General features: G+C 42.8%; 1 protein-coding gene across 3 annotated transcripts in view; it reads right to left on the reverse strand.

The window, feature by feature from the left end:
• The window catches only part of LOC136883554 (uncharacterized), a 211,681-nt gene that overhangs the window by 48,899 nt on the left and 134,996 nt on the right, over nt 1-27,786 (reverse strand). The window contains exon 1 of one of the 3 annotated variants that reach the window (XM_068229757.1): nt 11,311-11,535. The exons of the other annotated variants lie outside the window; for them this stretch is intronic. The gene's annotated coding sequence lies outside the window, so the exon portion shown is untranslated. Of the gene's footprint in view, nt 1-11,310; nt 11,536-27,786 lie in introns of those variants that run through there. 3 annotated transcript variants of the gene reach the window in all.

Below are 27,786 nucleotides of genomic sequence, written 5' to 3' on the forward strand. Positions count from 1 at the left end.
CCAGTAACCACAACAATCTGCAAACAAATGAACAAGTCCACGTCGTATACTCTTGGTGCAACACCTTGTGAGTGATATGGATATACATCCCCTTAGGCCAGGCTGAGTAGCTCAGACGGTTGAGGGGCTGGCCTTCTGACCCCAACTTAATAGGTTCGATCCTGGCTCAGTCCAGTGGTATTTGAAGGTGCTCAAATACGTCAGCCTCATGTGGCTAGATTTACTGGCATGTAAAAGAATTCATGCAGGACAAAATTCCAGCACCTCGATGTCTCTGAAAATCATACAATGAGGTTAGTGGGACGTCAAGCAAGAACATTACACTCCTTTAGGAAACCTAAATTATTTGTCCCAAATGAGTAAATTTATAATACTAATATAATGGGTCCGTTAATGGACTTCATGAATTATCAGGCTAACTCATTCCTGTTGCCAGCATTTCACCCCAGTGTGCTAATTTGGGCTTGCGAGTTGGTGAAAAGCACACCTACGAAGACGCATGGCTAGTGCATACCGTGGAGACCACTGTCCAATAATGGACCCAATATTATAAACATACTCCAGCACAAATAATTTAGGATCCCTATACTCTGCATGGCTTTACTTCTAAATTGGAGTTTTGACTGATTTTGGCTCTGTCCGGTGGTTATGCGCTGAAACAGACATCCAGCCAATCCCAAGTTGCCATTCATATCGACATATCTCGAAGCCTAACTGCCGATTCTAAATTTACATTCACTACGTGGTTAACGTAACTCGCTCAGCATGTATGTTATTCGGTACAGTTTGCGATCTTATGCATTTTTCTTCAGTAATTTGTGTTTTTCATGCGAGTGTCTTTCTAGTATAGTACAGTATAGTGTAATTAGCATAGCATAATTTAGTACAATAGAGGTTTAACAGTTCAGTGTATAAGAATATAGCTGTAGTTTTATTTATGCCCGGGTGTTGGTTAGTGTACTTTGTGCATATTTAGCATGTATCAGTGTAATTTGGAAAATACAAGTGGCAAGAAAGTGACTCAGATCAGTGGAGTGTTCCCTTTGTAGGCCATAACCTTCTTCCTGTGCTAGCCATTAGCAGCGAGTGATGTGTTATTTCCTCATTCTCTCTTATTAGTATATTCTCTTTTTACTGTTGGATGTTTCTAGGAAGTGTTGTTTTGTGAATTTGTTTTCAATCCAGACTCATTAGCTGTTCTGAGTACGGTATTACATTTTGCGAGGGCTGTTTACCACGGTCGTATTGCATCAGCTGTTCTCGCTGCGGTAGCGCGCTGGCAACAGAGGCAAGGCGCTTCTCATTTTTGTTTTGCGAAATGTCAACTTAGAAGTAAAGCCGTGCGGAGTACAAGGGATGTGGCACGGGACTGTTAGCGGCTAATCTTCTCTAACATTAGGCCTAGCAAGTCAGTTGGAGAGTAACTGCAATTGCTTTCAACACTTATACGAGCCTCGGATGGAAACAAAGAACTCTGAGTAGACAAGAGCACGCCAGGTATGATGGCTGATGATAGGCCAGGCCTTGCGATTGTGCAACAACGCCGGAGAAGACAACATACTCGAACAGGAACAATAAATGTAATCAGTTTGACTGGAAAATGTAAAGAGTTAGTGAACATTATGGAGAGAAGGAACATATCAATCCTAGGACTGAGTAAAACTAAATGGAAAGGTAAAGGGAAGAAGAGTCAGATGGCATCGCAGAGATCCAGTACATCAATGAGAGGATTATAAAGGCACAGTTCACCCTGGGAAAGAGAAGTCGACACGGGTTGCAGTCAAGATGAAAAAACAAGTTTCTCAAAGACCTAGAAGAGACCATCAGTGAAGAAAGGGCAATCATCATCAGGGACCTCAACGCACAGCTCAGGAGAGGCAGGAATGGCTATGAGAAGGTGATGGGACCATATGACCATCGGAAAAGGAATTCAGAAAGGGGACATCTCCTAGACTCCTGCATAAGAAACTGTTTGGTAGAAGAAAACAGTTTGTTCAACAAAAGGGTCAGTCACAAAATTACCTGTTACAGCTGGTATGGAAAGAGTAAGACGGTCATTGACTATGTCATTACAGATAAAGAAAGAAGTAGACTTGTGAGCGACGTCAAGGTGATTTTTTGATTTTTCTTGCTTTTTTTTTTACATTTTTTAAACAATTTGTTTTACATTGCACAGACACAGATACGTCTTATGGTGAAGATGGGACGGGAAAGGCCTAAGAGTGGGAAGGAAGCGGCCATGGCCTTATGGTACAACCCCAGCATTTGCATGGTGTGTAAATAGGAAACCATGGAAAACCGTCTTCAGGGCTGCCGACAGTATGACTCGAACCCACTATCTCCGGAATGCAAGCTCATAGCTGCATGCCCCTAACCGCACAGCCAACTCGCCCTATACAGCAAGGTGATTCCGAGTGAGAACCTCAATAGCAACCATCACCTATTAGTAGCAGATCTGAAAGACATTAATGCACCAAAAATAACAACCAGGAAACAACCTAAGATTAAGATGTGGGAACTACAACAGATTGGAAGGAGGACCAACTATCAGGACCGTATAAGAGGACAACTGCCTACAGAAGAAGTGGAGAGTGGTGAGTTGAGTGGACAAGATTTTAAAAAAAAAACACCTTGATAAAAGAAGCAATAGAGGTTTGCAGTAAGACAAATGTGAGAGTAAGGGAAAAAGAGACACCCTGGTGGAATGAACTAGTAAGATCCTCAAAAAAGGAAAGGAATATAGCACAAAAAGATTGAGATACAATGGCACCTCGATTCTCCGTTTTTGGAGGGACCATGGAAAAAAACGTACAACACAGGAAAATGGAAAATCCGGGAACGAATGAACCATCTACAATTTGGCTAAACACAAAAATGAAATTATAAGATTATAAGTATACATAACACCCCTGAACAAAACCAGACAACAGCCCCAAAGGACCTTCCGCCTACCAAGCGACCGCTGCTCGGTCCGAATGCCTGCAGATTGCAAGGTGGGGCATGGTCAGTGTGACGAATCCAAACTCCATCTTCTCCGCTGTAGATTCCGTTGAGTTCTTTGCTCGTAACTCTGAGCTGGGAGACTTACCAGATGACACGCACCAAGTCTGTATGCTCTGGGACTCAAATACGCAGGGGCGCCACCCGCTCGGCAGGGCTGCCTCTGATGAGGGTCCCTACCTGCTACCTCCTCAGTTCATTAACACAGAAAATTATCTTCACCTAATTAATGTAAAGTACTTGTTTCCAGCCCAAGTCAAGGCTTGGAAGTGGAGGCCTTGCCCACACATGCTAGAAAGGCATCCATGGTTCGTCCACATGGGCGAGGTGAAGTGGGGCTGCTGGTGACTGAGGTGAAGGCTCACTACGGGGTGCTGGAACCAACACATCACTTTGTTCTACGTAGCCTGGATGAGCCGTGGGTTGGGAAAAGGGCGATCCAAACCTAGGGGGAAAGTCATGGCTGTGAACTCAGTCATGATGATGCCAAGTGGAGACCACATGAGTAGGCCTACTGAAGGGAAAACAAACCTGGCTAGGTTTGGGCCAGGGGCAGACCACTGAATGGACGTGGCCTCTGTTACGGAGAGCCTGAGTTGCGGTAGGACAATGTCTGGCTGCATGCCTCACCATGGATGGTGAAAATGCTCAGCACCCTAAAAGGGGAAAAAACCCTATGATCGATTGAAATATGGATGCCTATAAAGAACCAATTTCCAAAATTTCCACATCAAGGGAAGGCAAGGAAGCTCCAGTAGAGCAGATCCGGGAGCAAGCCGAAGATTAAAAAGAATGGAGACAGAAGTCCCAACTGGACAGGCTGTCACCAACTCAAAACAAGAAATGGCAACAGAAGCTCCAGTAGAGCAGATAGCTGTCACAATCAATCAGCACGATAATAAACTCCTAACACAAGAGTGGAGAGTACCGAATGCCACTTCAATCGATAAGACAGGAAGGACAGTCATTTTAGCCCTTGGTGAAAGAGACTTTGAAGAGCTAAAAAAGCTATAAGGTTAAGCTCGGACTTGGGCAGATCAAGTTTCAAGTCATCAGGAGAAAAACGAAACCCAATGTTGATAAAGATGGAGCTGAAGGTCCTTCAGGACAATCTCCATTATAAAAAAGCAGATGTGGCCAATTTCGCCAGGAAGTTCAAGTCCGAGGCTGTGTGGCCCTTATTCAAGAGTCATGGGTAGTCAAGGGCAGAGTAGCAGGACTGGCGGAATCTGGAGGTAAGCTGATGTACGATACATCGGAAATACCCAGAACATGTCTTCTTATGAACAGGAAATGTCTTATGTTGCAAGAACACTGTTCACGGACTTAACCATGGCCGAGATTAAACTTGGAAATTGGGACGGACCCAGAGAAATAACCATAGGCTCTGCATATCTCCCATGTGACTCAACTAATCTGCCCCCATCAGAAGAAGTTGAGAACCTAATTTGCAACGCAAAGGGGAAAGGCGAACACCTAGTCCTTGGAGCAGATGCAAATTCACACCACACGGCATGGGGCAGCACGAACTGCAATGCAAGAGGTGAGTCTTTATTAGAGTTTATTATTGGACGAGTTGACGATACTGAACTTTGGAAACAAGCCTATATTTATAAATAAAAATCGTAGGGAGGTAATGGACATTACACTAAGCATATTGCAAACTTTCTTACAGAGTGGAAAACCATCATTAGCAGACCACCAACACATCCAATTGGCAATAGATGCGAGACTACATGGAATTGAGGCGTACAGAGACCTAAAGAGAACTGGGACAGATACAGAGAAGTTCTATGGAAGGCTGTACAAAAAATTCCAACTAACGGGGTTAGGATGTTGTATAGAATATCATCTAGAAATGGTATGTGGGACATATATCATAGGAAACTCACTGAGTATAACCTAGAGATACGGAAAGAAAAAAGAAAAGCTTGGAGACTGTTCTGTGAGAAAGTGGAATCACACACTGAAACAGCAAGTCTCCAGGAGGTTCTGAAAGCAACCCATATAAATCAAGTGGGGGCACTGGAGAAACCAGATGGGTCATTTACTCAGGCAGAGAGGGACACACTGCAGATACTAATGGCGTGTCATTTTCCTGAGGCTGAGGAGATGACAGAGCTTCGGTCTCTGTTCCAACCGCTTCTTCTAAGAGCAGACTGGAACTGTGCCAACATAATAAAACATAACCATATAAAATGGGCAATCGAGAAGTTTCATCCTATAAAGGATCCAGGGACAGATAAGATGCTTCCAATACTCCTGAAGTAAGTACGGGAGATACTCGTCAATGCCCTGACGGACCTTTTCAGAACTAGTCTAGTCTTAGAGTACGATGTCACCATGGACGAGTTCCGTGTCTTTTTAGGACTTATGTTTCACATGGGTGTTGCGCAAGTGTTTCGTATTAGGGAATGCTGGAAAACGCACAGGTTATTCAACATTCCATGTTTTAAGAACTACATGAATAGAAATAGATTTCTACTTCTATTGAAGTGCCTCTGTTTTGCAAGGAACCCAGCTGAGGGAGATCCAAAACCAGCAGATCGTTTGTATAAAATACGACCAATGATAGAGTACTTCAATGATAAAATGAAGGAGGTTTATGAACCTGATAGGGAGCTGTGTATTGACGAATCCATGATGCTGCGGCGTGGTAGACTGATGTTTCGTCAATACATAAAAAAAGACAAATACGGCATCAAGCTCTATATGCTCATGGAGACTGATGGAACGGTTATAAATTTTACGTCTACACCGGGATAACAGATGACTTAGGTGGGAAAGAACGACCATGCTGCAATGGTAGTGCTCCATCTTATGCAAAGCCAGCTAAATTTAGGACATGGACTAAATGGACAATTTCTATAATAGCTATTCTTTATCTGCTACTCTTCTCAGTAATGGGACAGATTCGACTGGTGCAGTCAGAGTTGGCAGGAAGGAAACGCCACCCAGCATAGTTGAGAGCAAACTAAAAGTTGGCGAAGTTATCTGCTCTTATGCTAACGACATAGCCGTGGGAAAGTGGCGGGATAAGCGTGAGGTACGATTCATTTCGACAGAATATGAGCTTGACGTGGCAGAGTTAAGCAACAAGAGAGGGGCCAAAAAACTGAAGCCTAAAGCAATAGTGGAGTATAATAGACATATGTCAGGCACAGATTGCCATGACCAAATGATTTCCTACTATCCTTTCACAAGAAAAACAACGAAGTGGTATTGAAAATGAGAATTCAATCAATCAATACTGATCTGCATTTAGGGCAGTCGCCCAGGTGGCAGATTCCCTATCTGTTGCTTTCCTAGCCTTTTCCGAAATGATTTCAAAGAAATTGGAAATTTATTGAACATCTCCCTTGGTAAGTTATTCCAATCCCTAACTCCCCTTCCTATAAATGAATATTTGCCCCAGTTTGTCCTCTTGAATTCTAACTTTATCTTCATATTGTGATCTTTCCTACTTTTATAGACGCCATTCAAACCTATTCGTCTACTAATGTCATTCCACGCCATCTCTCCGCTGACAGCTCGGAACATACCACTTAGTCGAGCAGCTCTTCTTCTTTCTCTCAATTCTTCCCAACCCAAACATTGCAACATTTCTGTAACGCTACTCTTTTGTCGGAAATCACCCAGAACAAATCGAGCCGCTTTTCTTTGGATTTTTTCCAGTTCTTGAATCAGGTAATCCTGGTGAGGGTCCCATACACTGGAAACATACTCTAGTTGGGGTCTTACCAGAGACTTATATACACTCTCCTTTACATCCTTACTACAACCCCTAAACACCCTCATAACCGTGTGCAGAGATCGGTACCCTTTATTTACAATCCCATTTATGTGATTACCCCAGTGAAGATCTTTCCTTATATTAACACCTAGATACTTACTTCATGTGGTTGAAATGGTATTATACAATTCCTACAAGCTGTATAACAAATTCTCTGTAAAGAAGGTATCACCTTACAACTTTCGACTGGCAATAATTGAGTTATTACCAGCTGACTACAGGCAACCATTTCATAGGCTCCCAAAATTTCTCTCACCGCCTACAGGGACTCATTTTGCAAGTAAATGTACGGCTAAGGAGAATGGACGTACACAGTGTTACGAAAAGTGGTGGCGCAGGGACAGCATGTTCTGCAGCGAGTGTCCAGGACAGCCAGGCTTGCGCCTTGAGAAATGTTTCGTGGAATTCCACAAGACAGAAATAACTGACCGCAAACAATGTCATGTCTCCCTGTGTTTGTTGTAGCACACTGTATTGTACAGCTTATGGAGTAATGTAAGTATACAATGTTCACACAGCAATAATAAGATTCTACTGCACAGTATTTTTGTGTGAAATGTTCAAAAACTTATTTTTTTGTTGTAAAGAAGTTCTGCAATCGAACAAAACATTTTCCTCGTTCCACTTCATTACCAGTCATGACGCACATGCTGCGTCAAACGGCACCGAAGGCGAAAAGCTCATCGGTAGTGCCGCTGACGCAGCGTGGCTCGTATGCACATAAATAATATTGAAATAATTAAAATAATAATCTAAAATGCACAAGGGCACAGAAATGAATCCTTTAAACAAAAAAAGTATTACGGTACCTCGGTAATGGTTGCCGATATCAGAGCGGCCGCGAACGTGATAACAGAGATAAATTTTTTGTAATGATAAATGTTAGTAAAGAGCCGAATAACACTGAATATCCAATAAAAATTCATGAAAATACACCTTTCTTTGCATTATATTACCGTCGAATTGTAATATATATGAAAGGGAAAAAAGACAAAAACGAAACTAGCGGGACTCGATCCAGTGAACCAGCGACTACGGAGCTTGAACGCTAACCACTTGCCCACCGCCGTTTCGTGCTCACGATCGCAACGCTAAAACTTCTCTGCGATTTTCTGGAAAACGGTTTTTCTCTTACTAGTTGCTTTACGTCGCACAAACACAGATAGGTCTTATGGCGACGAAGCGACAGGAAATGGCTAGGAGTGGGAAGGAAGCAGCCGTGGCCTTAAGGTACAGCCCCAGCATTTGCCTTGTGTGAAAATAGGGCTGCCGACAGTGGGGTTTTCCCGAATACTGGCCGCACTTAAGCGACTGCAACTATCGTGCTCGGTTTCTCGAGAACGCCTTAGTAGTACAACTTACTATTTTCACATTGTCTTGTCCTAAATGTGTACAATGTCTAAAGATGCTCCGTGATCCGAACGTCGTGGCCTCCCCGTGTAAGATTAATACACCTGTATTCAGTCTGTGCTGTTTAATTTGCGTCTGTATTTCCTCCGCTTGTAGTGTTTTGTAGATAATGCAAAGTATATTAGTTTCATATTTAATCCAATTTTAGACGGTATTATTCTTAATTGGTTACCCCACCCCCCCTCACAGGTCGGTTTTCGCCTCGGACTCAGCGGGGGATCCCACCTCTACCGCCTCAAGGGCAGTGTCCTGGTCGGGGGATACATCTGGGGAGGATGACTAGTACCTCGCCCAGGCGGCCTCGCCTGCTATGTTGAACAGGAGCCTTGCAGGGGGATTTGCCTGGAGGAGAAGTGGGAAACCAAGGAAATCCACTTCCAGGATGGCTGAGGTGGGAATCGAACCCACCTCTACTCAGATGACCTCCCGAGACTGAGTGGACCCCGTTCCAGCCCTCGTACCACTCTTTCAAATTTCGTGGCAGAGCCGGGAATCGAACCCAGGCCTCCGGCGGTGGCAGCTAATCACACTAACCACTACACCACAGCGGCATGTTTAAGAATATTTAAGGAACTGAATACTTGTTTACAGACATTTGTACCACAAATGTCACGAAAACTGTCTGATGCATGGCAGTTCTTTGGAATTACTGATGATAAAAATCGGCAAAATGCAAATTTTGCTGCCGCATTTACGCGACGGGTGGTGGCATATCAAATGTGTGGGATCATATGAAGCGACACCACAAGGATGAAATGCGTAGGACGGAGAAAACATCAGTTATGTTGTGAGAAAAGAGCAATGAATTTACGTTGTCATACCAATTACGCGTTTAAACGTGCCGCTACAGTACATTCACTCGGTACAACCGGCTGATGACGTCACAACTGCTCCGCTCCGTCCGCAACACTAGGACTGGAGTGGAGGAAGAATTGAATGACGGTGTAAACAAAGGGAAGGGGGAGCGAGTGGCAGACGAATCGAATGAGTTGTGAATGATATGAAGTGTTTGAACTACCAGTTCATAGAAATTGAGTGGTTGGTTCACACTTCATAGGAGTGAACGACTCATTTTATTCACGAGTTACCCGTCACTCTTTGTTCGCGGACGGCCGGTATTGAAATTCTTCTAGTTGATACGATGACAATGACGGGTAGTATTTTTCGGAAGATTCGGGACATCAAAGTTGTAAAGGTGAATATTATTTTTCCCATTTCTAAATTGTTAATAATGCAGAGGGAAAATGTTACCTGACGTGCAATAAATTAACAAACTGAATGATTACATATGTGTCTTCGGGATACCAATTATTTACAGTACTTAATGTAGGTTTAAAAATACAATGACTTACCTAATATTATACAAGTACAACCTTGGGGAGCGGAATCGGACGTAAGGCTTTTTGCGGATGATGTTATTCTCTATAGAGTGATAAGTTACAAGATTCTGAGCAACTGCAACATGACCTCGAAAATGTTGTGAGATGGTCAGCAGGCAATGGTATGTTGATAAACGGGGTTAAAAGTCAGGGTGTGAGTTTCACAAATAGGAAAAGTCCTCTCAGTTTTAATTACTGCGTTGAAGGGGGTGAAAGTTCCTTTTGGGGATCATTGTAAATACCTAGGTGTTAATATAAGAAAAGACCTTCATTGGGGTAATCACATAAATATGATTGTAAATAAAGGGTACAGATCTCTGCACATTGGTTATGAGGGTGTTTAGGGGTTGTTGTAAGGATGTAAAGGAGAGGGCATATAAGTCTCTGGTAAGACCCCAACTAGAGTATGGTTCCAGCGTATGGGACCCTCACCAGGATTACCTGAGTGAAGAACTGGAAAAAATCCAAAGAAAAGCAGCTCGATTTGTTCTGGGTGATTGCACATTTTTGAAACGCTACTCTTTTGTCGGAAAAGTTTGGGTTGGGAAGAACTGAGAGAAAGAAGAAGAGCTGCTCGACTAAGTGGTAAGTTCCGAGCTGTCAGCGGAGAGATGACGTGGAATGACATTAGTAGACGAATAAGTTTGAATGGCGTTTATAAAAGTAGGAAAGATCACAATATGAAGATAAAGTTGGAATTCAAGAGGACTAATTGGGGCAAATATTTGTTTAAAGGGAGGGGAGTTAGGCATTGGAGTAACTTACGAAATGAGATGTTCAATAAATTTCCAATTTCTTCGCAATTATTTAAGAAAAGGCTTGGGAAACAAGATAGGGAATCTGCCACCTGGACGACTGCACTAAATGCAGATTAGCAATGATTGATTTGTTACGCAGTTATACACCTACCTTACAAGGTGTGCACCACAAAAAACCTGTGGACGGTTAAGATGTAGGTACGCAAATTTTTGCACTTTCAGTAATGATACCAAGGGGCTAATAATCTGACTCACAGTACTGTTTCATGGCGTTAATATTTTCTGAGATCATGGTACTAACTTTGCTTTTTTAAACGGAACCTTTTGCTTTTTTAAACGGAACCTAACACACTATTTTGTACACAGCCCTAAATCAGCACCGTGATTATTTTGAAAATAACCGAGATCGATAGCTGCAGTCGCTTAAGTGCGACCAGTATCCAGTATTCGGGAGATAGTAGGTTCGAACCCCACTGTTGGCAGCCCTGAAAATGGTTTTCCGTGGTTTCCCATTTTCACACCAGGCAAATGCTGGGGCTGTACCTTAATCAAGGCCACGGCCGCTTCCTTCCCACTCCTAGCCCTTCCCTGTCCCATCGTCGCCATAAGACCTATCTGTGTCGGTGCGACGTAAAGCAACTAGCAAAAAAAAAAAGAAAAAAAAATGGGACAAGTTCTTAGAAACGTGCGTCATTTGCTAGCTGTTTCGTGCTAGCTGTAAAGAAATGTCAAAAGGCAAAGCCTGATTGATCTACTAGAGTGAGACCTATCCTGTTAAACTTTTTAAGTAATGTATGGAAACTGCACATTTTTAGCTTTGAAAATTGTGATTGAGATGCATTAACTTCAAAACAGGAAGGGGCTGTCAATACTTGATATGCCACATTTTTGTTGTACGCTCCTCAGAAGAGACGAAAAATATGCCTTGTGTGTCTAAAAAATATAAAAATAAAGGAATGATCGTACTTACCACATTCAGCTATCAATAATAATTCTCGCTCATTGTGGAATTTAAAAAGATGTTCAATGTGGCACGTGCCCGTTTGATGTGTGAAGTGGCAGACTGTTGAACAGCGTGGCATAGAAGCTCGTGGAAAGCGATGGCCTGACCTTGTATTCACTGTGCGAACGAGCAGAATGTACGAACTATTGGACATGCCGAATAACCGAATTCAATATTCACACCATTTCTATCCCTCCCGACAGTTCCTATAACACTAACAGCAAGCTGGCTGACGAGCAACTGCTGCAAGTGATGGCCTTGGACCCAGCAAGGGGTAGCTGGGGAAAACCGACATGATGGCGGAAGGGGAAGTTTGTACTCGCTGGCCACAACTGCACTGTACAATGTGTTCTCCACTGGCGTAATAATATTAGTCTGCATTTTTTTTCTTTTCTCAGCTAATTTCAGATTTTGCGGAAATAATTTGCAAATGCCTCCTCAGAATGTACAGACTGCCTCCAGAACTTCATTTCAATGTACAGTACAAAGACGACGTGTCACAACAAGTTGTTCTTACAATGTTGCGGCGAGTAATTTGTACCGTTGCAGTAACATACTTTTGTTTCTATCCTCAGTAGCGGCGACTGGGAATTAGAAGTCGGGGGGGGGGGGGGGGGGGGACTGCAAAAAAAAGTTATAGAAAAAAATGTACCGGTGGTCTGGGGAATATAGTGCGGGGTAGACATCAAATTTGAAAGTAGCTACAAAATGATATTTTGGTGCTATCCGAGCGGATTTCGACAGAGAAGTAAAGGCTGACAATTTAGCAACTTAACTGTGATAATAGTTTTTGTGACATTTTGATTCAATTCTACACAAATGAAATGGCGTATGGCTTTTTTAGTGCCGGGAGTGTCCGAGGACATGTTCGGCTCGCCAGGTGCAGGTCTTTCGATTTGACACCCGTAGGTGACCTGCGCGTCGTGATGAGGATGAAATGATGATGAAGACGACACATACACCCAGCCCCAGTGCCAGTGAAATTAACCAATGATGGTTAAAATTCCCGACGCTGCCGGGAATCGAACCCGAGACCCCTGTGACCAAAGGCCAGCACGCTAACCATTTAGCTATGGAGCCGGACAATTCTACACAATAAAACTTTCACGGAAGTAACAATATTACAAATGTGCGCATCTTGTGCCATCAGATAGTGATCACGCTTCTACACGCTGCTGTGCGGGTCTCTACTACTTGCTGCGGCGCTGAAAAAATCCGTTAGCTGCGTTGAATGGCATTTTTTAATTTATTTATTCAGGATCAGCAACAGCATAACGCCGAATTACAGAGATCCGAGCTGTGTACAATATATATTAATCTAAAATGAAAGATATATAGGATTGTACAGCTTTTATTGTGTATATTTGTGTACTTTGTAAATATATATAACATTTACATAAACGACAAACAAAGGAAGATACATTTAAATACAAGAGGAGAAACAGGAAAGAACAAGTAGGAAAATTATGTTATATAAGAAATATCATGACAGAAGGAAGGAAACTATACGAAGATGTCCAGGTTCTGCCTATTCCTACTAATTTTTTTAATTGGGTTTGAATCCTACTTCTTCCCCATGCAAATGCCGGGGAGATAAAAAAAATTTTTTTTGCTAGTTGTTTTACGTCGCACCGACACAGATAGGTCTTACGGCGACGATGGGACGGGAAAGGGCTAGGAGTGGGAAGGAAGCATTTGCCTGGTGTGAAAATGGGAAACCACAAAAAAACATTTTCAGGGCTGCCGACAGTGGGGTTCGAACCTACTATCTCCCGAATACTGGATACTGGTCGCACTTAAGCGACTGCAGCTATCGATTTTTTTTTTTTTTTTTTTTCGGGGGGGGGGCCCCGAAGCCCGCTCCCCCCGCGTGACCAACGACTCAATCTACATGGCCTCCGACATGCTATTATTTCTAAGAAGAAGAAAGAGATAGCAGGGAAGAGTGGGAAGTGATACAAGGAGTATCTGCCTGTTTCCATGTCAAACACGCTACCAGGCGATATTGTATTAGGTATATGGTATTGAAGTTTGGTATTGAAGGGTCAGGGAAAAACCACATAGGCAGAAAGAAGAAAGAGCCTACATGTAAAACCTGACATCTTTTGATAGCACATGCAAGGATGTGGGCTGGAAAAAGACCAGAGGTTGTGTTAGTTAGGAACAGGTAACATGCACAAAACATAAACCAATTCCTCGCCATTCCATCGCCTGGGGATCAGTCCGTCTGGGCACTGCTGGGACTAGCGCGGTCCTTGCCGGCTGCGGAGCCATGCGTCAAGTACCACTAGGGCCTGTCGCACGACTCCACCTCCTTGGGGTACCCCGTACCCAGTCTCCGATCCCGGAGAATGAGGCCAAGCCCGCCGAGGCGGGGGCCTCCTGGAATGGGGTGGGTCATGGCGCCGGGCCTCCTTCCTCTCTGCCCGCGCCATGGCCCGGTAAACAGGGCAACTGCGATGGGAGGCCGGGTGGCCCCCCGAGCAGTTGGCGCACACCGGCGCGTCTCTAAGTGTTGCGCAGGCCGTGTAGTAGTGATCACCACCACAGCGGTTGCACCTCACCTCGAGCCCACAGCTAACCTGACGGTGGCCCCACCTCAGACAGCGGAAACACTGCAAGAGCTGCTGAGGGGGACGTTTCACTCTCACCTGACTGCCGCTACCCGCTGAGGTCCTCTCCTGATTGGCTCCTCGGTTGACTGCTGTCCTGGGAGCAGTCCTGGGTTGCGGCTTGGCGGTCCTCTCCTGGTGAGCCGGCGTCGCCTTCTGCTTCCTGGTGCGGCGTCGTCTTCTTCTTCTTCCCGAGGGTTGCTTCTCGGCGGGGGAAGAGGCCGCGTCCTGGTGGCCCTCTTCCCGGCCTGGTGACCCCGGGGTAGTTGGTGGTTCCGCTGCGTCGCCGTCTTCTTCTTTCCCCTGGCTGGCGGCGGCGTCGGTCGTTCCCGAGGTTTGCTTCTCGGCGGGGGAAGAGGCCTCGCCCTGGTGGCCCTCCTCCCGGCCTGGTGACCCCGGGGTAGCTGCCGACTCCTCTGCGTCGCCATCTTCTTCTTTCTCCTGGCTGGCGGCGGCGGTGGCGTCGGTCGGTGCTAACACTCGACTGCGTTCCCTGCGACCACTTCGCCCTGGTTGTCGCCTTGTTGGTCTGCGTGAACTTCGTAAAGAACCGCTTTCCAACTGGAGTCGCGCCGTCGCGGCGCTCGGGAGCGCCGCCGTCGTCCTCGGTCGTTGGCTCCGTCTGCGAGGCTGCCTCCTGGTAGCCCGAGACGTCCAGGTGCTCCCTGAGTCCTGGTAGCCGGGCAACCTGGAACTGCTGGGACGCGCGCTCCTCGTAGATCCTGGAGCTGGCTGCGTCGTTAGGGCGGATGATGATCGCCCAGTTAGGAACCATAATGCCGATGATCGGCAGGAGAGGCTCTCCGATGAACTCCGCAGTCGCATTCAGGTTGTCGAAGACGCGCAGCGTCCCCTGGTGGTCGCCTTCCCCCAGCCGGTTGAACACCACCAGTCCCGGGCGTTCGTAGCTGGGGACATCCGTCGCGTCGAGCGCGTCCAGCAGCTTGTCGACGGCTCCCTCGTAGTCGTAGTCGACCAGCCTCACTGGTAGGGTCGGCTTCTCCATCCTGCTCCTCCTGTAAGAATTCCTGAAACAGAAGAAAGAGCGAGCGAGCACTGAGAAGTGCTACAGCTCAGACAATGCTCCTTCGAAAATGTACTAATAAGTACAAGTGCCTGGCTGATACTTGAAAAGTACAGAGCGCCTGGCAAGGAGAGAGAGAGCGCAGCGAGAGGCACGTATGTCCTTTCACTACGGCAGTCAGCTCGTCCTGTTCTGCAGCTATCGAGCTCGGTAGAGACAATTTAAGGCCACGGCCGCTTTCTTCCCTCTTCCCCTTCTATCCGTTCCAATCTTCTCATTTCCTCACAAGGTCCCTGTTCAGCATAGCAGGTGAGGCCGCCCACTTGTATACCCCCAACCCAAAGTCTCCGCTCCAGGACACTGCCCTTGAGGTGGGATCCCTCGCTGAGTCCGAGGGGAATAACCCTGGAGGTTGAACGGATTAAGGAAGAAGAAAGGTTTCTTAATATTTAAAGAAATTTAAAAATAATTATGTAACAGACAACAGGGTTTACAAACAATTGCTTTTTATCATTCCTTGTCTTGTCGCCCATATTTTTCGCCGCTACTGATATCCTCGACACTACTACATCCTGGCCAGAAGTCAGAGGCGCATCAGGGATGGTGGGCGGGGGGAATAATCTATATTATCATCATCATCATCTACTTATTGGTAACTAATAGAAAACTATTGACAATTTGCTTTTACCTCGCTCCGACACAGATAGGTCTCATGGCGACATTGGGATAGGAGAGGGCTATGACGCGGGAAGGAAGGGGCCGTGGCTTCAATTAAGGTACAGCCCCAGCATTTTCCTGGTGTGAAGATGGGAAATTACGGAAAACCATTTCCAGGGCTTCCGACAGTGGGGTTCGAACGCACTATCTCCCAAATACTGCATACTGGCCGCACTTAAGTGACTTATTATTTCTTTTCGTTCTTAGTTCGTTTACCCTCCAGGGTCGGTTTTTCCCTCGGACTCAGCGAGGGATCCCACCTCTACCGCCTCAAGGGCAGTGTACTGGAACGCGAGACTTTGGGTTGGGGGATACAACTGGGGAGGATGACAATACCTCGCCCAGGCGAGCCTCACCTACTATGCTGTACAGGAGCCCTGCGGGGGGGGGGGAAGATTGGAAGGGATAGACAAGGAAGAGGGAAGGAAGCGGCCGTGGTTTCACGTTAGGTACCATCCCGGCATTTGCCTGGAGGAGAACCACTTCGAGGTTGGCTGATTCCCACCTCTACTCAGTTGACCTCCCGACGCTGAGTGGACCCCGTTCCAACCCTCGTACCACTCTTGAAATTTCGTGGCAGAGCCAGGAATCGAACCCGGGCCTCCGGAGGTGGCAGCTAATCACACTATCCGCTACACCAAGAGCCGGACTAATTGCCAATCAATGAATAAATTGATGCTTTCATAACTTAATGCTTATGCACGTAAAATCGGTATACACTGTATGCCTCAACAGTAGAGTAACTTCGTAGACCCTTACCATTCTAATGCGAGCGGCCGTCCACTGTGCTATTCACGAAAAATAAGAAGGAATCTAAGGATATTTTACCTGCATATGTCGACGTCGTCTTAGGTGGAGATGTCTCCCCCTCATTTGGAATGGTTTCATTCGATGAAGGACGAACATTACGAGTTTTTAAGTGCCTCATCATTGTCGATGTATTTTTACTATCGTTTCTTAAATATTTTATCACGTGTGCATTTTACTCGTTTGTCTGGAAGCTCTTCAAAGTAGTCCAAGCCCACGACCTTTTTCTACCGGCCATTGTCTGCTCTGTCTGAAGTAGTAACAAGTTTGTGTATTATAATATATTATTAATAATTATTAATGAGAAATTAACTCGTGGCATACGAAAATCATTTTAACTATCGGTACTTCAAAGTAATGATTAACAACATTAAGCCTGCAAAACACGACAAAGTTATAAAGCTAAGCATTTCTGAAGGCAAAATGTAAAAAGCAAAGTTAAATGATAACGAAATAAATACCTTACTATAAAACTGCTTTTACCAATCTGTTGTTCGTACTACCAGCCAGACTATTAACCAAATGCTCTTTCCATTCACAGAGAACGTTGTGTTCACCACCCCACACACATAAATATACTGAGTGTAGTAGTCTAATACGACGACTGGTCCGTCAGCGCTCCGCATAGTCTGTGTGTGGGGTCGCCAGACCGTATCGAGTCTACGTAGCGCATTGGCCCGGCTGGAGCCTGCTCGAACTTGAGTATCATTCGCCCATCGCTATTGAGCATAGCCACAGCATTAGCTCAAGGAGCTAACAGTCTCCTCACTTTCCTCTTGCCTACCCAGCCACCCGTAGTGAACTCTGACCCACGTTAGAAAGTTTGTAAGACTCTTTTGTTGAAGTCTTCGTTCTTCTACATTCACTCTGATTAGTGTTAATAGGGGCTGATTGTGGCCTTCGGAGAAGTCTAGTGCAGGAGATGACACCCTGTAGGAGACCTGCGCATCTGAGGATTGCGCCCTACTTAATGCAGAAGACGGTACAAACACCCAGCCCCCAAACACCGGGAACAGAACCCGCTAGCATGCTAAACATTTAGCCATGGAGCCGCACCAAACCCGTGTGCTCGTCCCGATGCGGTGCAGCTTTTTCTAGACACATGGACGGGAGCTGCTTTTGTCATTTTAACCTCGCAATTCATAAATATCTGGCAGTACCGGGAATCATAATCGGGGCCTCTGATGACGGCAGCTAACAGGTACGCTACGAAGGTGGACGATGCATAGTTGAACTTACTTTTATAATAATCACCATCAGCAAATAAAAACACTATAGTTTCAGTTATGAAACAGATTTGAGCAGTACCATTTAAAAATCAACGGGTTGAGATAACCGTGACGTAGAAGACAGCACACGCAAGCGTGCAGCGCGAGGCAAATCGTTTTGCAATTTATTTAAAAAAGGGAGGAAACCTTTTCTTCACTATAATTGTTATGTTAATATGTTTTATATCTGACATTTTCGATAAACTCATAGTGGCTTGATAACATATGTATCACATTCCATAGTTTGTTCATATAAACATAATACCATTCAAATATATAGGACTATGTATTTTACTCATAACACAATACCCTTTATATTTTCACTTTTCTGCATGTATACGATGCTAATAAAAAGTCCAAACAAACCATTCGTCTCGAGTGTAAAATCTATTTTTAAAATGAAAGGAACACATCTTACCAAAATTTTCCATTATTTCAGAGTAAATTTGTTAACTATGTTCATAGAGAAACATTTAAAGGCTGCACAGTTTTATACATTAAATTCAATTGTTTTATTTTCCAAGTTGTTGATTTCATACGAGATAATGGGTTGAATTTTTAAAAACCTGTATAAGTTATGTTGTATACATTTTTCAACTTCATTTGAGTGGCGGAGGGGAGGTTGAACCCTTTTAATTCCCAATGGATACGGCTTTGTCTGTTGATACAGCCTTATCTGTTAAAAAGCAGATATACCCCATTGACTGTCTGTCCGTTCCTTATACAAATCCATACCGTTATACCAATCTGAACCAAATTTTGTATACTTATTTTTTAGGACCCCTGGTAACCCCATCTACAAGAAATGTTACTATCCCTCTCCATTCCCTAAATTTAGGCCCTTTGGCTTATTAACATAGGCTAATATAGGCTAAATATAGAATTCATCACACAAGGACGAGACAAAGCTCATTTTAAGCCTCACAATGCAGAGAACAAAACTCGGCAAGGGCCTATGGGCCCCAAAAACCTTGTTTTAAGGGCCTAAAACCAACCGTTAAGTAGATATTGGCACCACACGACCCCACAGTAGGAATCGGATTAAGAAATTGCCAGCCGTAATCATGGCAACGTCAGCTGGGTGGAGTTAGACACTGGCATAAAAAAAAATAAAAATAGTGTCAAATCTATAGGTTCGGAGATCAATGAGATGAACAGCGACACTCTGCATGTCGTTCGACTCCGAGTTCAACCACCATCAACATGGGGGGGGGGGGTGAGAGGGGTGAAAAAAGTCCAAAATGGCCAAGATTGGGTGTGAAGTATAAAAGTAATAGAAAACGACCATTATTAAAGTAGAATCCATAGTTTTTGGGGTTGCTGAGATGAATAGTGATACTCCAGGTGTAGTTTAAGTCCAAGGTCAACCGCATCGACATGGTGTGAGAATGGTGAAAAAGAACGTATACAAAATAACCGAGATTACAGATGAATGTCTCTATGATCCAGCATAGCCCTCAACTAACATTGTACACATACGACTTACTATCAGGGGGCAGGACTCCCATAACTGCATTTAAGTCATAGGTCAGCCCCAGCCGGAATGGAGGTTGAGAAAGGGTGAAAAAGAATGTCCAAAAATGTCCGAGTTTATGGATGTATGTGTTATATTCCTGCATAGCTGTTAAGTACACTTGCTGTACACGGCTTACTATACTGTGGAAAAAAATTATGTGGGGTAAGACACCCCTAGCGAAGGGGACGAATCGAAAACGACGTACTGTATATTATTGATGAATCCAGAGTTATCAGGGGGAGTGGCCGGGAAGCGCCGGGTAATATAGCTAGTATATATTATTTATATCACTGTTTCACAATAACAGTCACCATTCTCGACAACCGAACAATTACTACCTTGTCAGCAATAACAATCTTAATTAGTGAATACCCCTCTTACCCCCATGATGATGGGGGTTGAACTCACAGTGCATATGTTATGTGGAGTATTCACACAGGTTGTAGTTTTGTTTTCCCTTTCAATTCTGTTTTCCAGTCTTTGAGTGGGTCAGGGATGTAATGAATGAACCATATACAGGCTTTTAGTATAATGGGGTCGCCACTCCCAAAGTCACGCAGAACTAATATTCCCTAATGCTTGTTTAATGGGCCTAACATTTAGGTCACCAGCCCCTAATATTCCCTTATTTTTTCTCCAAATGAAAGATCAGAAATAAGACTTAATTATGTACCTACATTCCTGTGATATAAACGGAGAAATTTGAATTATATGTGGAGACGATAGTTTAACTATATCAAGGCTCGTGCCCTGACAGAAGACTCCACCCTCTATGAGGCTCACCTTACCCCACCAGGGTGGGAATCTTTTTACGAACAGACGGAAGTCCACTTTCGCCCGTAGTAACTAATTTTTTATGGAGCATTTTGAGGAGGAGACTACTGCTTCAGCACCCATCAAACCTATGATTTGGTGGAGGTATGTTGATAAATTTGTGGTCTGGACAGAAGGTCCTTAGAAACTTCATCTATCATAAGTTATGAATTTCGTTATGGTCTCTGTTCACACTTGACCACTATCAAAGAGTAGAGAAGGGTCCAGCTATTCAATACCATTAGCTTTCCTCTTAAATGACAAAGAAACCCCTGAACTAATCAATAAAAACCCAGGACTCCCTAAAGGTAGGGCAAAACCCAAGATCCACAAAGCTGACGTCCTCATGAGACCGAGCCCTTTAAATAAAACCTCACAGTACATACAACAGTTTTTCAAGAAAAATTACAGGTTTCTAGCCAACAAATCCATTAAAAACACATTAGAATTAGTTGACAATCTGAAAAATTTTGAAGTTCATCCCAACCATCCAATCCACTCTCTCAATATTAAAAACATGTAACCAAGTATCCCTATAAAAGAAATCACAGATATAATATACAATAATCTAAGAAAGTATAGTAAATTATCCATACAAGAAATTCAAGAATGTATATCCATTCTGAAATTGGTTCTAAATAATTACTATTTCAGTTCTAGTAATAATTTACCAACAATGGTTTGGGCATGGAATCACCAGCCTCAGGGCTATTAGCAGAAATCTATTTAGATATACAGTATATATTTGCTAGTTGCTTCATGTCGCACCGACACAGATAGGTCTTATGGCGACGATGGGACAGGAGTGGGAAGGAAGCGGCCGTGGCCTTAAGGTACAGCCCCAGCATTTGCCTGGTGTGAAAATGGGAAACCACGAAAACCATCTTCAGGGCTGCCGACAGTGGGGTTCGAACCTACTATCTCCCGAATACTGGATACTGGCCGCACTTAAGCGACTGCAGCTATCGTGCTCGGTTTTTGATGAGAATACACAAAGATTTTAAACCAACCCGTATTCAGTAAGATCTGCTACTGGGCTCGCTATGTGGACGATTTTCTGGCTATATTAAATAAAGGCCTTCGAAATGCGGCCTATACCCTATCCAGTTTTAACACCCTAGATCCGCATATTAATTTTACACTGGAATCTGAATCCCAATAAAATCTAAATTATTTAGATTTAAGTATTACTAGACATCCCAACTGGCTATCTTATATCTTTAGAAAACCAACTAAAATGCATACCTGCCAACCTTTCCTATTTACCCGGAAACTTTTCGTTTTTTAACTTATCTTCTGATTTTCCAATTTAATTATACTTCTTCCCATTTTTTAACAATATAACCTCCAGTACGGTCAATACTCGTCCGCTGGTATAAATTCTTATGTGCTTTTGTAATTTACGCATCCTAATTTTCAAGCGTATTTATTTGATGCTTTATTTGACGAGTGTATCATGTTTCTCTCTCACTATAGCAGTGTGTTTGCCTTACACCTGGGAATTCGGGACGGCAATCGTCCTCCAAGCGAGAGAGGCCACCGACTCCATTAAGTAATCGGGACGAAAAAATGAGTGTTACTGTATGGAATGTACGCTGTTAACATCGAACTGCTTAAAGAGTCATTGAAGTTGTAGGCAACGTGTTTGTTCTTGTTGTTCTGTGCTTTTCACCTTGTCGAAGTTGTAATAATCTAGGAGACATATTGATCTGTTTTGTAGGTGGTAGTTTTGCGTATTTCAGTGAATTTATGTTCATTCTTAGTTCATAATTTTAATGGCTTGAATGCATTGCAGGGAGTTGTGCAGTGGCCGTGTCTGGTATTTTCTCTTCACATTATGGCCACAAAACAAAACCGTTATCGCCAAGTGTTCAGAGATACCTATAAAATTGAATTTCCGTTCATTTTAGTCTAATAAGAGAAAGTATTATGCATTTCACTCCATATGTCGGTGTGATTGTTATCCGTATTGTGTGTCAAATGAGAATGATTAGGTACATTTTCTTATAACCATTTTTATCTATATATTAATTTTTTGTATGAAAACTAAAGTCCGTCAGTCCGGCCGTTCTATCCGGTGATTTCCTTCACTTTTTTTTTAAACTGAAAGGTATTCATGCACAGATTTGTAATCAGGTACTATAAATCACTTAACTTCTGCCTTCCTCAAATTATTTGATTTTTCAATTTTTCGTGTCTTTGAAACAATCATATATTTGGTTCTAATTTAGGCACGGAGTTCGTTTTGCCTTAAAAAAAACTCATGGATCAAGCTCTTCCATTTCAGCTCTTAACTATTCAAATTGGTTGATTCTGAGAAAAGTTATGAGTACATTTGTCTCCATGATGAAGATCTTTGAAGGACTTTTTAACGGTTCGGCACGTAGTGTTGTTCCAAGGAACGTTTTTCAATTTCTTTGTGTGATGTATTGTCAAGTGTTTTGTTGGCATAATATCACATTCTATCACCACAGCAGATCATGTGCTTTATTTCATTAACTCGAAACTTTCCAAATACATCCGTGAGGATAGTAACGAACACCACCATACTTTGTATATTGCGGGCGAAGTCAGCAGGAAACTGTTAGTATTTTCTTAGTTTAAGATTTTACATTTAACGGTCAAGTCGGATTGTAACTGTGTATGCCTTTTATGTTGTCATTTTTTCATCGAGACTGTGGTGCAATATACGTGATGAAATCCAAGAATTAAAGATTCTTCCTAATTTTTTTTTCTAAAAGTTGGCAGGTATAAAAACAGTTAGTACTATCCAAAATTATTCTCTCCATCCCCAATCCCATTAAAATGCAGCATACTATTGTATGGTAAATAGACCATTCCCCATCTCCTTCCCCAACAATAATCACCACCGTCACCACCACTTGCATTTATTTATCTCATAGTACCCGAAAACATATCTGAATTAGCACTACGATTATATATATAGAAACACATGCAACCTACTTTTTAGTTTTCACTATTATGTGTGCTTACTTGGCAGTAAATGTAAGTGAATCCCTCCCGGTTGATGTATGTGACAGCCCTCTGACGATCGGGACATGTAATTCTGACATGTATGTAATCAAAGTGACCTATAATTCCATGGAAATTACGCCATGTATAATGCAATGTATCGGTTGCCAAGAATTGTATTCAAGTTTACAGTTACCGGACTGTCCCTTTGTCAGTCACAAGAAACAAGTTTCTTGAAAAGCGAAATCTTATTTTAAGCTCTACCTCCTCGTACATTTCAAATGAATTGCTGGGATTTTGCAGCAGCTGACCCACAGAGAAGCCGTAAGTACTAGAACTACAAGCAGTAACACTGTATGAAGGAACGACAACTGACACTGTACGGGAAGGAAGTGGTGCTGATACACGGTACTGGAGTGGCACGGCTGCAATGGACTGGACTTTAAACGTTCGTGGAGCATAGTCTTGTTATGTTCGCGGAAAGTGGCTGATTGTGGAGAGTGCTTGCGCATGAAGTATTGTAGCACTTGCGGCGGCCTAGCATTATATGTTGGTGAAAGCTATCTCAGACTTTCCATAATTTATGTTGAGGATCGACAGACGTGTGTATATATCTTTACAACCAGTGTTAAAATATGTGAACACAGTAGTACAAGGTACAGTATCTGTGTGATGTGATAACTGCCGATTGTGAGAATTGGTAAGTTGAATTGATAGAGACAGTGAAGGGTATTTATCTTCATACATGTACATTGTTCATCGGACTATCTACAAATGGTAGCTTAGTTCTCGCTTTCGTTTTCCCACGATTTTCATTATTGTTGTAAATATGGAGTCTTCCAGCAATATTTTATGAGTGTGTTATATGTATAATGTTGTATGTTGATGAGGTGCTCATGCACGGAATTTGTTAAGAATATAGTTAGCTATTTTAGAATTAGTGTTATTGATGAACCTAGGTGCAGTTCCTACCTAATTAGTCGTTTTTAGGAGGTTAGGTAAGGCCTGCAGCAGATGTACCAGTACGCAGCATTATGTACACGCCCTGGGATATAAAGTTTATCATGCTCTTATCTAAATTCGAGGGATCCATTCTGGTGAACTCTGGCGCCCATACTACGGACATTTCGGTTAATTATGCTTATTAATTTTATTGAGTAATTTTATTTATATATTTTTATTCATGATTTATTTATCAGAAGTCATCAAAAAGTTACAACACTTCATAGTGTATAGTGTACTACTACACTCGTCCGGCCCCGGGATGTAGGGGGCAACGCGTCCGGCTGGGTCAGGGGTTTTTAATATCCCTGGCCTGGGGACTGGGTGTGTGTGTCGTCCTCATATTCAACACTGTACACTTCCTCCATTCCAATTACACGCAGGTTCGTATCACATGGTCCAAGTAGGGGCAAAAGATCTATAGGTAGACGCCCCGAAGAAATAGCATTTTAAAAACTACTACACTCAGTTTCACGGTCGTCCCGCTAAGTGCGCTAGCAATGTATGTCTCGGAACATCTCGCAAAGTGGCACGCATTCTCTGTGGTGTACTTGCTTACGCGTACTGTAAATGCGACGAGATATAATTTTAACATTTAAGATATTTAAGTGGAAAGTGTCCTGCAAACTTCACGTGGTTTACGATAAAATATATACTTCAGAAAATTATTAGCAATTTTTTTATTGAAAACCGCCGGGGATGTAGTCAAGGCCTGACTGATCCCTTAACGAGAATACACTGGAGAACAAAGACGGTAAACACTAGACAGGCAATAAAATACACTGCATACAAATAAAATTAAGTAGGCTACACGCCTTGAGAACAAAAAATATGCATACAAAATAGTAGGTTAGTGAATTTTAGACTGGAGCTATCTAGGGACGAGTGTCAACTGAAAATGCATTTTAGTTAGGCTTCTACCATACGATACATCGCAAAGACCGCATTCGTATCCGTGTACATATACTACACAGAACATACACCTACTGAAAAAAATACACACACTTTACAAAACGACCACACATTCAACATCGTTCGATGCAGGAAAGTGTGTGTGTGTGTGTAGGGGGGGTCTCAATAATTACGTCGCACAACACAAGAATCACTAGGGTAATGGTAGGCAGTAAAAAAAAACAATGCTACTACACCAAATGGAGATAATGGATCACTGAATTTTTACAACTTCTATAGAATATCCTGGCATGCGGTACCCAGTGTGGGAATGTGGTAACCCTGCGGCTACTATTAATGTGAACTATATCGAAAAGAATAAGAACCTTGCCTGATGGCAGCAAGTCAATAGTGGCGGCGATCTCCGCTTTTAGGCGCTCTCGGTTTTAATTCTACTATTTAACTAAAATTACTTTTTAGGGCGGGTGGGGCAGTCAAAAGCGAGCACCACAAAATAATCTCTCTCCTCTGCTACTAAGGGAATCGCCATGCGACTTTTCTTATCCCTATAAGTGTGCCCGTTGAATACGGAAGCAGCATTGAGATTCCCAATGCGTTTAGTCACAGTTCAAGAAGGGAGCTGAATTACTTACAGTCGTCGAACTGAAGGGAAACCATGCTCTAATAATACACACAAGCAAACAGTCCACTTTGTCCCTACATAATTACCAACTAAATAAAAATGTTAATTTTCATAGATATACATCTCGGAATATTTATGATACCCGATATGGAATATAGTCATCCCTTAGACAATCAGGAACAATTTCTTTAAGTTACCAGAGACATGACTAGCCCAACAACATTCCGCGGGCTCGGACTTGGCTTGGAAAAAGAACTGAAGCAGTAGAACTTAGTATCGCAGAACCTGCAGTCCGTGTCTGACATTCATTATCACGTGGACAAAATGAACCTACTTAACACTGTCATATTGTACAAATTATTTATTCCACCGCTTCACTGCAGTGCTTGGCCCAAATAATTTACATCACACGTCTTGACCTGTTTCATCCGGGTGTATGGTAAGCTGCACATGCATTCTGCAGATCTTAAACCCAGGGTCACAAGGAACAAAATCCTCACAAGCATTTTAAGTTATACATCGTACGGATTTTGACGATGGTTGTCAAGTTGGACTTCCTCTCAATATAATAACCCCTAACACTCCGTTTGTATTTTACGCTTGAAAATGGATCAATGTACTCCAAGAGAGCTAATTCCACATCAAAAACACCTATGAACTATGTTGTTAAAAACCTATTTGTTTCAAACTAAGCAGCGAAGTATAACCCGAAATATGTGGAATGTAGTAACGAGATAAGGTCAAACATTTCTCTTGTAGTAAGTATTATTTAGATCCTTTTTAATTTAATTTAATTTTGCACAATGTGCATAATTAGAAGACATACTCTTAAGCATTTTCACAGAATTTTGTCAGATATTTCTCTGCGCTTACATGTCATTACGTGATATCTGTCACATGGGTTATCACAAAGTCCATCCGGTTGGCGGTAGATGTGTCTCGTGTAGATACCGTGGTGAAAACCATGAACAGCAAAACGCGTCATGAAGTGTCTCAATGCGTAATTGGCTTTTATCTATTCTCTGTTGACCATAGCACCAGTAGTGTGAAATTCAGGAAATATTTCTTCTCTTTTTCCTTGCATTTCACGGAGTAGACTCTGGTATGCTTCTGTTGATGGCAGGAATAGGTCGTATCTCAAATCCTCAATGTAGAAGGATTCTCTGGCGAGAACATATGCCAGACGTGAGGGTGTATACTTTGAAATACACAAGGCCTTTTTCAGGAATCTTGCTTTTAATTTTTCGATTTCCTTCAGATTCTTCTTCCTTAATTGGTCCCAAATTAAAGTCAAACTATATGTCACTATTGGAGTGATTTTTAACTTGAAAATTTTTAACGCGGTATTTAATGGTAACTCCCGTAAATTCGGTATACTGTTCATAGTTGATAAAGCGGCGATAACTCTCTCCCGAACATGGATACTGTATACAATTCCGTGAGTCTGTAATGTGATTTCCAAATATGTGTAATGTGTTACGATCGATAGTGTGTCTCTTTTATAAATTATAACATCGCTAGCTGCCGGTTTGCCTCCTTTCCTGAAAGTCACTGACCACTTAAATGAAAATAAATCTGTAAGTTCGTTCTCGGTTGCCCATACTGTTAAGTCTGTTGAAAGCCTCCTGGAGATTCACTAACTCAGTGGATACAAGCACCATGTCGTCCGCGTATGCATACAATTTGACCTTTTCTGTTCTAATGCTCTGAGTTATGTCCGCAGTTACTATGTTAAATAGGAGCGGACTATGCGGATCACCTTGCAAAACTCCGTTTGTTTGTTCTATCGGATCTGATATATCAACATTGTCATCTATTTGTATGAAACTTTTGTTCAGAATGTTCCTTAAAATCCTCGTGATGTAATTTTTCCCAGTGAGTTTTTCCAGTTTATCGATTGCTATATTTCTATTCACGAGGTCGAAGGCTTTAGTGTAGTCTATAAAGACAGCGTGTAGTTTACCTCTCTGGAATCTTAATGCATCTTCTATATCCCCTAGTAAACATTTTACCGCTTGGAGTGTTGATTTTCCCTTCATAAATCCAAATTTCTCTTCCGGTATTGATACTTAAACCAAGCTGTATAGACGTTGTGTTATGAGGCTTGGCAGTAATTTTAGGGCAGTTTGGATCCCTAATACTTCTTTTCCCTTTGTATAAAATTTTAAGAGTAGAAA

This window comes from Anabrus simplex, chromosome 11, assembly GCF_040414725.1.
Source record: "Anabrus simplex isolate iqAnaSimp1 chromosome 11, ASM4041472v1, whole genome shotgun sequence".
Classification (NCBI taxonomy): domain Eukaryota; kingdom Metazoa; phylum Arthropoda; class Insecta; order Orthoptera; family Tettigoniidae; genus Anabrus; species Anabrus simplex.